The following is a 10,664-nucleotide window of genomic DNA, read 5'->3' as shown; positions in this document are numbered from 1 at the left end:
ACTACTATACTACTCATTGGAGGGAGTAGTTTCAGTCAGTGACAGGAGCCCAAGCGTAAACTGCCACGGGTTACAGAGAATGGCAGTGAGAAGTGGGGATGGTAGAGGCAGACATCTCTTCTACAAGCTCTGCTTACCGCTCAGTGCCTCTAAGCTTCCTAGTTGGTTTTGTTTCGTTTCTGGAAAGTGCGCAAACATTAAAACCCATTCCCACAGGATTGTTGGGAGGTTTGAAAAAATTAACATGAAAGCTTTCTGAAAATTATAAAGCACCAGAAATGTATATCTCTACGTTAGCAGGTATCTTTAGTTCTAATGAAAGTTTGTGATTTCTCCATGCCGACCCCTACTCCCACCTCCACCCACAAAAGCCATCTCTTTTCAAATCTAGCTTTTTTTTTTTTTTTTTTTTTTTTGCTGTACGCGGGCCTCTCACCCACTGTGGCCTCTCCCGTTGCAGAGCACAGGCTCCAGACACACAGGCTCAGTGGCCGTGGCTCACAGGCCCAGCCGCTCCGCAGCATGTGGGATCCTCCAGGACCGGGGCACGAACCCGTGTCCCCTGCATCAGCAGGCGGACTCTCAACTGCTGCGCCACCAGGGAATCCCTAGCTTTCTTTTTTTTAAAAGGGTGGTGGGCTTCCCTGGTGGCACAGTGGTTAAGAATCCACCTGCCAATGCAGGGGACATGGGTTCGAGTCCTGGTCCAGGAAGATCCCACACGCCACAGAGCAGCTAAGCCCGTGAGCCACAACTACTGAGCCTGCATGCCACAACTGCTGAAGCCCATGTCTAGAGCCCCTGCTCCACAACAAGAGAAGCCACTGCAACGAGCAGCCCGCACACTGCAATGAAGACCCAAAACAGCCAAAAATAAAAACAAATTAATTAATTAATTAAAAAAAAATGGTGGTGAACCAGGAACCAGAGCTGGGTGGAGTCAACATTTCCTGACCCCCTCTTTGGTGCCCAGGTGGTAATGGAAGGAAATGCCCTGGCATGTCATGAAGAAAGGAAAGAAAATTCCTTCAAAGAGCTGTCTCTCTGCAAACTATTGGATTTACTCTCTGAAAAGGAAGTGTTTTTGTATTACTAGTGATTCAGCTTTGGCAAAATGCTGAGAAGAAGCCAACAGACATGATGATTAATTCCTTGAAATTTGCAGAGAATATAAACTGGAGGAAGGGCTGGGAGTGTAGATTTGGGCTAGAAGTGGCCTTGGCTGGGCCTGAAAATTCTAGTGGAAACAGATCACTGGAGGGACCCACCTGAGAAGCCAGCCCCACCATTCCGAGCCTAGGTGGGGCTTACTTTGATGTTTAGCTAAAGAAAGAGTATGTTCCAGAAGAAACTATTCCTAGATCAAAAAGCTTGGCTTCCTCTCCCATCGTGTTTTCATGGTACAGCAGTTAAGCTGGGTAACAGGTCTGTGTAGCATTGAAGCAGTATCAGGCATAGCTACATGTAACTAATTCTGTACCCTTCAATCCTGGAATTGTATTTACCTTTGCAATCGAACCATTTCACCTTGTGCACATAACTGTCTGATTGCCTAGGTAGACCATTCAACAGGGGGCTGACCTTAGGAAAAGAATATCAAAACTATTTTCAGTATAAACTAAGACAGTAGTTTGAATGACTATTTTCATTTTCTGAAAACTTCCTTCAGAGCAAAATTGCACCAAAGTTAAACAGGCAAGAAAGACTTTATTCAAGTCTATTGCGTTAGGGAAGAACTAACTCTGAATGTCAGAACTAACTCTGAACCCAGCTTCACTGGAGAAGGGTAGGTTTTTTAAGGGTTGGGGGAGCTGGAGAATGTTAGAGAAAGTCATAGGTCACCTGTGTTTGCTAAGTGGCTTTATCCAAAGGAAAAATAAACTCCTCATACCTTTATGACAGGAGGTAGTTTTGCAACTTGGAAGAAGGTACCCACTGAATTTAGGCTCCTACCCTCCCAGGGAGCTGGGAGATAGAGGTGCTGTCTCCTTTGATGATTACATTTTAAAGAGATAGCTCCCAGGTCATGGAGAAAGATATTCCTGGATTGTGAAACTGGCAAGAGAGTTTTTAAAGGGCATCTCAAAGGGACAGAGAAATAATTTACAAGTTTTCTAAAGACAGTGATCTAAGAAAAGGGAGGACGGGGGCCCGAGAATGAGGAAGAAGCCTTTCTAAAGTTTAGTCTGGCTGAAGGAGATGTTAAGGCCACCTTAGTCCCTGGTCACATGATAAATGATCATTGAGCAAAAATTATTTCACTATTAAATCTAATTACTCAACTGTATATCAACTCCACTTCTGTTTTCTTCAGTAAAATTGCCACCTGTTCTCATCGTTGCAAGCCTCCAGTTAGCACCGTCCGATAGAACGATCTGCAGTGATGGAGATGTTCTGTAGTCTGCACTGTCCAGCTCAGTAGCCACTAGCCACATGTGGCTACTGAGCCCTTGAAATATGGTTCGTGTGGCCGTGGGATTGAATTTTTAACTTTAACTGATTTAAATTTAAATAATCACACGTGGCTAGTGGCTGCCATATTGGGCAATGTAACCTCCAAATCTATCTCACCCTCATTTTATCAGCAGAAAAAAATGCTATCCAATGTAACATCTATGACTGTATCATTCTTCAAGGAAGAATTATCAGTGGAGTATAGGGATACTTACACTCACTTTGCAGGATGCTGGTAAGAATGAAGCCAGGTACTGTATGTAAAAGTGCCTCGCAAAATGCTTAGTGTAAACTAGGTACCCAACAATGTTAGTTCCCTTTTCAGTCTCCTTCAGGGGGCATGTAATAAATCGCGGCAGGGTCTTCACCATTTAGAACATAGCGGTAGGGCCTTGATTGTGTGGGTGTTACAGGAGCAGGTGTGTTATTGTTCGTCACCATTACAACGCACAGATGCTCTTGCTGTTTTGTGATCTACAAGATGTTACTTAACCTTGGAACCAATCTCCTCTTTTTATTGCCTCAAATTAAAATGCCAAAGCTTAAAATTAGAAATTGCAAGCATTTGTTCTTCTCTTTCTGAAATACCATATGCACATATATATGGAATCTAAAAAAAAAAAAAAAGGTTCTGAAGAACCTAGGGGCAGGACAGGAATAAAGACGCAGACATAGAGAATGGACTTGACACAGGGAGGGGGAAGGGTAAGCTGGGACGAAGTGAGAGAGTGGCGCGGACATAGATACACTAGCAAATGTAAAATAGATAGCTAGTGGGAAGCAGCCACATAGCACATGGAGATCAGCTCGGTGCTTTGTGACCACCTAGAGGGGTGGGATAGGGAGGGTGGGAGGGAGATGCAAGAGGGAGGGGATATGGGGATATATGTATATGTATAGCTGATTCACTTTGTTATAAAGCAGAAACTAACACACCACTGTAAAGCAATTATAGTCCAATAAAGATGTTAAAAAAAAGTGCTAAATTCCTTAACTTGAAAAAAAAAAGAAATTGCAAGCATTTGAGTTACTCTCAAGACATTTAATATTATCTATTATTGCATAATGTTATTGATGCACTCTTTTCCTCAGAAGAATTAAAGCAAACAAAAACTAGAAAAATGCTATATCAGAACATCCATACTCTGAAGATTCCTCTGGTGTAAAAACATGATTTTATATATTATATGTTTTTAAAAAACTGATCTCTTCTGTGGAGAGTGAGTTATATAATTAAGAATGTGAGATACACAGAGGAGGAAAGGAGTAGCGTGTATAATGAGGGAAAGAGAATGCTTTTGGCAGATCTTGGCGTACTGCAGTTAGCCTTAGTCTGAAGTGAAGATGCTCTAGGCCCCGCCATCAGGAACTCCACATTATTAAGCTATGGTCACACAGCTGGTTTCTCCCACATACGATGTTCTCGCCTATGTCTGAGTTGGCTTTTTCCTCCACTGTTAATTACTGTCATGTATTTTCACTTGTTTTCAATAGTTCCGTCTTAATTTTCTCTTGGGAACTGTACAGTGATGAGTGGCCTCAAGAGGTAGTAAAATTTTTATAACTTGACCAGGGTGTTTATATGAAAAGTAATTATTTTGAATGACCTACCCTAACTCTTTTTCATTCAAGACTGGAGTGTTGTATTCAACAAAAAGTAGAAGAGTGGAACCCCTGTCTCAGATCCCATCACATTGCCACTTAAGAATAAATGAATTGTAGCAGTTTATTTCATAATCGGTTTGAATAAGGAAGTGTCATATACTGCCTTTTTATTCTGAATCTTATGCCAAGAAGATATGACCCATTTCTCAACAGCTAAAAATGTGTACTGCAAGCAAAATGTTCTTAAAACAACTCAGATTGACACAATGTAGAAATGATAAGGTTATACCTTGTTAACAAATAATATTAAAGCAGATCCCAATAATCCAGTTAAGATATTTAATGTATACAATTTCAACTTACACTTTTCAGGGTCATGACGATAGTGTAATGTAAGACACAACTATTCAACTATGTTTCCTTTGCCAGAAGTTGAACATATAATACAAAGCAAGGAAGGAAACTCACATTTGCCAGGCCACTTCTATATGCCAGGTGCACATATGAAAAGGACTTTTAAAATCCAGTTTTGTAAATCCATTTTTAGTTCTCATCTACCTGACCTCTCTCCGCTACTGAATTCACTTGACTTCTTCACTTTCAGCCATTGCATGATTCCTTTGGATACCACAAGTCACCTTTATGTTGGAATGATCGACTAAACAGGCCAATATTCTGTATTCTGCAAATACATTATAACTTGCCTTCACTCAATTTTTTGTATCAGTTAAGAAGCATATTAACTTCACATGAATAGCTGCTGAAATCACCATAACCTTTTAAGAAAATTAACTAGGAATATCCTTATCTACGAGCATTAAAAAGCTAAACCAAAAAGAATTAGCAAAAAATTGGGAGGTTGGGAAGTGCTTAAGATTTCTGAAAAAGATCTCTCGCAAAGTTAGTCACTTACGATCTTTCTAGAGGCCATGATTTATTGTTTTATCTCTGCATCATAACTAATCTCTTTTCAGAATATCTTTTGTCCACAAATCCAAAAGTAACTCCTTTCAAACACCAGAGGCAAACATTTCTGATTAATGAAATATTCATCAGACATTGACACCTGAAAAAACTTCAGTACTGGATTAAAAAAAAAAACCATGATTCTGAATATATTCAAGGTATAAGGTAATAGTATCAGCTAATCCTATTAATGCTAATACTGTATTAGGTAGACTAATTCTTTCCAGGAATGACTCCTGGGACATTGCCAATGTCTGTTTCCTTTTTTCCATTGTTTGACTCCTTTTCAGAGTTCATTATATAAGCTCTGCTTAGATATTCACCCTGAACAATTTATGAGATTACTACAGTTTTCTTACTTTACTGAAAACTTTCCATTTTATAGTTTCAAAGATTTGGGGTTTTTTTCCTAAGGAATTATCACATTTGAAACACAAATATATTTCACGTTCCACACCATCCAGCTAGGAATAAAGGATAATGTCTCAGTAATTGTGTAAATTCACATTCTTGGGTTCCAAGCAACACTTTCAGAAAAGGTTAATTTTCTCTTTTGTTATTTCCAAAAGAAAGAAATCCTGTTGTAGAATAATATCCCATGATGAATTACATCATGGAATCAGACTCTTACAGTTGGATCTAATCCAATATCCCACCCAATGAAAGAATCCATTATTTAGTATAACTTAGCACCCTGATGGATGGTCATCTAACCTTGAGGTAAAGTCCACCAGGGATGGGAAACTCATCATAAAAACCTTGTTCTGTTTATGGTATAGTATAAAGTCCACTGGTTTTGCAACCTGACAGGCTGGATTACAATCCCAGTTCTAACAACATGAGGTGGGGCAAAGTTACTTACCTTCTCTGAGCCTTGTCTTTTTTGCCTATTTCTGGCATATAAGTGCTCAAAAAATAGCTAATGGCAAACTATGAAGACAAAACTGGTTAATGTAAAGTATGCTCAGTGATTGATCCCCACAGAAAAAAATTTTTTTTTCTTCTGTTAAGCCCCAATCTGCTTCTCTGTAAATTAATTCATTCAATAAATATTTATAGGAACACTGTTCAAGCTACAGTATCTAACTGTGAACAAAGCTGAAGGGACCTTATTCTCAGGGAAATTATATTCTAGTGGGAAAAAACGGACTAGCAGACAAAAATTAAATGAACTAAGTTTATAGGGAAAAAATTAAATAATAGTCTAGGTTTTTGACTAAAACCTAGAATGAAAACAATACTCCAGATAAAGCCCAAACGACATGGAATACAGCGACAGCATCTCTTCCCTTCACCTGGATTCTGTACTTCACTCCTGGGACATAAACTTGCATTATCTTTTTTTGTAGTGACTATAGCCTAATACTAAGTTGTCATCAACTAGAAGGACTGGGTCTTTTCCACAGGAACTCCCCTCTGGACACCTTGTGCCCTTCCTATGCTACACGGTTGTTTCTGTACTAGAGCTCTGTGGTTTACTTTTGCTATCTTGTTAGTTTCAATCTAATTCTTCCCGCCTCTTGGAGAGGTTTTTGCTTGTTTGTTTTTGGATTTTTTAATTGAGGTATAGTTGGTGTACAATACTGTGGAGAGGTTTTGAATCTTAACTCTCTCCTCTACTATCTTAGCTATGCTTCCATTCTCCATGTCATTCATAAATTTAGTTAATATGTTGCTAGGCCTATAAAACGGGCATCCAGCAAACAAAAAAATTTCAGAGCCATGCTAATTTGTTCAAGAAATATAATTTGCCCATGAGAAGGAAAAGTCACACCACAAGGGATGATTTCCTCCATCATCCATGTTTTCTAAATTATCTATATTAGGCATGAACTATTATTATAATTTAAAGACATTATAAAAAATATATCTTACATTACTTTTTTAAAAGGTATGCCTGCTACAGTTTTATCTAAAAAGTTGAAGAGTGTTAAAGAAAAAAGACAATGACAGAGCACTGTGTCATTCTATTAGAGAGTTCTCTCCTGGCTGATACAGGGCTGTTAATTTATTATTAGGACTGTTAATATAAACCCAACTCTTCCTGGGCCATAGTAACATATTACTAATTGTATTAATACAGGAAGGTAGCAACAAAATGAGGATGCAGGCCTTTGATTCCATGTCCTCATATCTGTTATCTTCTCAAAAAAATGAGATTATCTGGTGGAATTTCTACTTCTTAGATTAAAAGTAATTTTCTCAAGAATTCATGGAAATAATGATTAACTGTTTGAATCAAACAAAAAAATTTTCTTTTGTGCTATAATGTATACTTCAAAAACTAAACTAAAGAGTTTAGAATTAAAACTTTGAAACTTGGCATAAAATGAATACTCGGAGGACCAAGAATGCATTTCTGAGTGTGGGAAAGCATTTGCCTTTGACAAAAATTTAGAATAAAAAAAGAATTTGCTGGGTGTGGGCAGAGAATTCATCCTTATTCAGAGAGAAATGGTTACATGCTTTTAATAATTGTTTTGATAGAGTGTACACACTGACCTTGAGAAGTTCAGTTTGATTTGAATTTTTATCTATCCCTTTATTTCCCTGAAGATCTGACACTTGAATCTGATTCCTGTTTTGGAAAATTTAATATGTGCCTTTTTTCTAAAACTTGCCAGCGAAGCAGACACGATCAGTTCATTGCCTTAATCATTATCCTCTTTTCTCCATCTCCCAGGTCACTTGCTGATCTCAGGGCAAGAGCTGAGATGGAACATGATGGGTGGAGCTGTGCCATCGGCTCAGGTCAGGAAAGGGGGAGAGGACTGAGATGAAGAACGGTTTTTGGTTGATAAAACACAGCAATGTGTTTCTAACCAGTTTCCCTAGAAAGAAAGCATATGGTCTTGATGAAGACATTTCTTATGGCTTAACAGATCTCATATCAACGACATTCATTGATTTTGACTAAAACCTAAGGGAGGAAAAATGTCTGCATCTTACTACTTAAAATAGAAGTTAGAGAAAGTCCTGGGGCATGTGCAATCCCTCTGTCTCTTCAAGTGCAGGTCAACAAACATTTCTTGAACTACCATGCCCCAAGCACTAGGCATTCAAAGATTAATGAAATGTATGTCTTGCTCTCAAAGAGCTCGTAATCAAGCAGCAAAGAGATACACTTAAACAGATTTGACTTGGAGGTAAGCACAATCAAGGTATGCCCAGATTACTGTATGATCACAGAGGGGATTCCTAGAGGAAGTGATCCCTCTAAGCCCATAATATAAACTTCTCAGAGAAGCATGTCCATCTCTGTTTCTCCAGCATCTGGCCCAATACCCAGCCCATAGCGAGTGCTGCATAAATATTCGCTGGACTGAACTGAGTGTATTTTACTGATGTTAAAAAAGTTTTATGAAAGATCAGAAGGGCTGATTTACGGTGAACTGTATATTTCCATGAAAGCTTGAAAGAATTCAGGAAAAACCTGCTTATTTTCTCCACAACGTTTATCACACCAAATATTGTATACATTACTGTTTATTGTCTTCCACCCCCTTACCCTCAGGAATGTGAACTCCCTGAGGATGGGACTTGTATTTCCATTGCCTAGAACTGTGGCCGGCATCTAGTAGATACTCTATAAATATTTGTTGAGTGAATATGGAGCTCAACACTAGTTACATTGGTGAAATGGACAGTTTAAAAGAAAATTCAATAATTTTGCTTTACTTTTTTTTGTGTTTATATGAAGCAAATTCATGAGACTCTGTATGAGAATTCAGTGCCTAAATTTTTGTTGCCTAGGACAATGGTTCTTGTTCTTTTGAGAAGCTCATGAATGCTATTAACTCCTTCTACAGAAAATGCACAAACACATCAAGTTTTCACATCTATAAATAAACAAAAAAATCTGGTTGAGAACCCTTGACCAAGTGAGAAGGGGAGGTTTTTAAAAAGAATTGACTAGACTGTTTTATGGATTTGTTTATTTTTTGGAAACAATTGTAATGTCCACCTATCATGGCCCTTTATCTTAATTTATTTGTAAAATGAGAGTTATGAATGACAGATGTGTCAAACAAGCTATATTCCATGATACTATCTAGCTCAATACTGAAGCATATTTTGGAAAACTATATTACTTATTTCATTTTGACTCACTTTAATTTTGTTTAGTCAAAAAAGTGGTTTTGATATATTTAATGTTCAGATATAGCATTAATCAGTGAAAACTAGGCAATTATTTTAAAATTCCTATAAGAAATATCTCCGTACCCCCCATTTAAAAAATCTTAAAGTACAAAATAGATGACATTTTATTAAAATAAAACCCACTAACCCTTGGAAATTGTTATCCAAAAGCGTTGAGATCTGAAAAAGCTCTGGAATTATAAAGAATTTCCCATATCAGGTGTGGTAGGCAGTCTCTAAAATGGCTCCCAAAGACACCTACCTCCTGGTATTCACACACTTCGTGCAATCTCCTCTCCCTGAGTGTAGACAACCTAGTGATTTGCTTCTAAAGATTCGAACAGGGCAAAAGCGATGGATGTCGCTCCTGACATTTGGAAGCTCGTGCTGTGCTCTCTCTCTCTCTCTCTCCGGTTCTTCTTGCTTGTTCTAATGGAGCAAGCTGCTGTGGTTGCCCTGCCCTGTGTGGAGTCCCACACAGCCAGCAAGGCCAACCAGAAACTGAATCCTGCCAACATTCACCTCAGTGAGCTTGGAATCTGATCCTCCCTGGTCGAGTTTTGAGATGAAAGCAGCCCTGGCCATCACCTTGACACAGCCTTGAGAGAGACCCCGAACCAGAGTGTCAAGCTAAGCTGCCTTCAGATTCCTGCCCCACAAACACTGTGAGATAAAAATGTTATCTTAGATCAGTCAGTTTTTTGGTAACTTCTTACACATTAATAGACAACAAAATACATCAAGAACTACCTTATCTACTGTCAGGAAGACGCTGATGTTGTAACTAAAATGTTAAAATGGCGTTTAGGGTAGATGTCAATAAATCAGTAGTATTTCATAGTAAGGGGAGCATATTTCCAGCAGAACTATCCTTACTAAGATCTCAGTTCAGTCATTTTTAAAAAATTATCTAATTTTATGGTTCTCCAAAAACATTTTGTCCCCCCTAAGTTTTGTTTGTAGCATTTAACTTCTGTTTCATTTTAATAAGTTGAATGGGTAGAAATATTAGCAACCTATTAGAAAACTAATGGATTTAATTTTTGATGGATTTTTTTAAAGCATTTATTTTATTGAAGTATAGTTGATTTATCAATACAGTATGTTTCTGGTGTACAGCAAAGTGATTCATATATATATATATATATATATATATATTCTTTTTCCATCATGGTATATTACAAGATATTGCATACAGTTCCCTGTGCTATACAGTAGGACCTTGTTGTTTATCCATTCTCTATATAATAGTTTGCGTCTGCTAATCCCAAACTCCCAATCCATTTCTCCCCCACCCACCCTCCTCCTCGGCAACCACAGGTCTATTCTCTATATCTGTGAGTCTGTTTCTGTTTTATTGATAAGTTCATTTGTGTCATATTTTAGATTCCACACATAAATGATATCAAATGATATTTGTCTTTCTCTGACATTTCACTTAGTATGATAATCTCTAGTTCTATCCATATTGCAGCAAATGACATTATTTCATTCTTTTT

This window comes from Grampus griseus, assembly GCF_964374135.1.
Source record: "Grampus griseus genome assembly, chromosome: 13".
Taxonomy (NCBI): domain Eukaryota; kingdom Metazoa; phylum Chordata; class Mammalia; order Artiodactyla; family Delphinidae; genus Grampus; species Grampus griseus.
The sequence above is the reverse complement of the archived record's forward strand: the minus strand, read 5'-3'. Positions refer to the sequence as shown.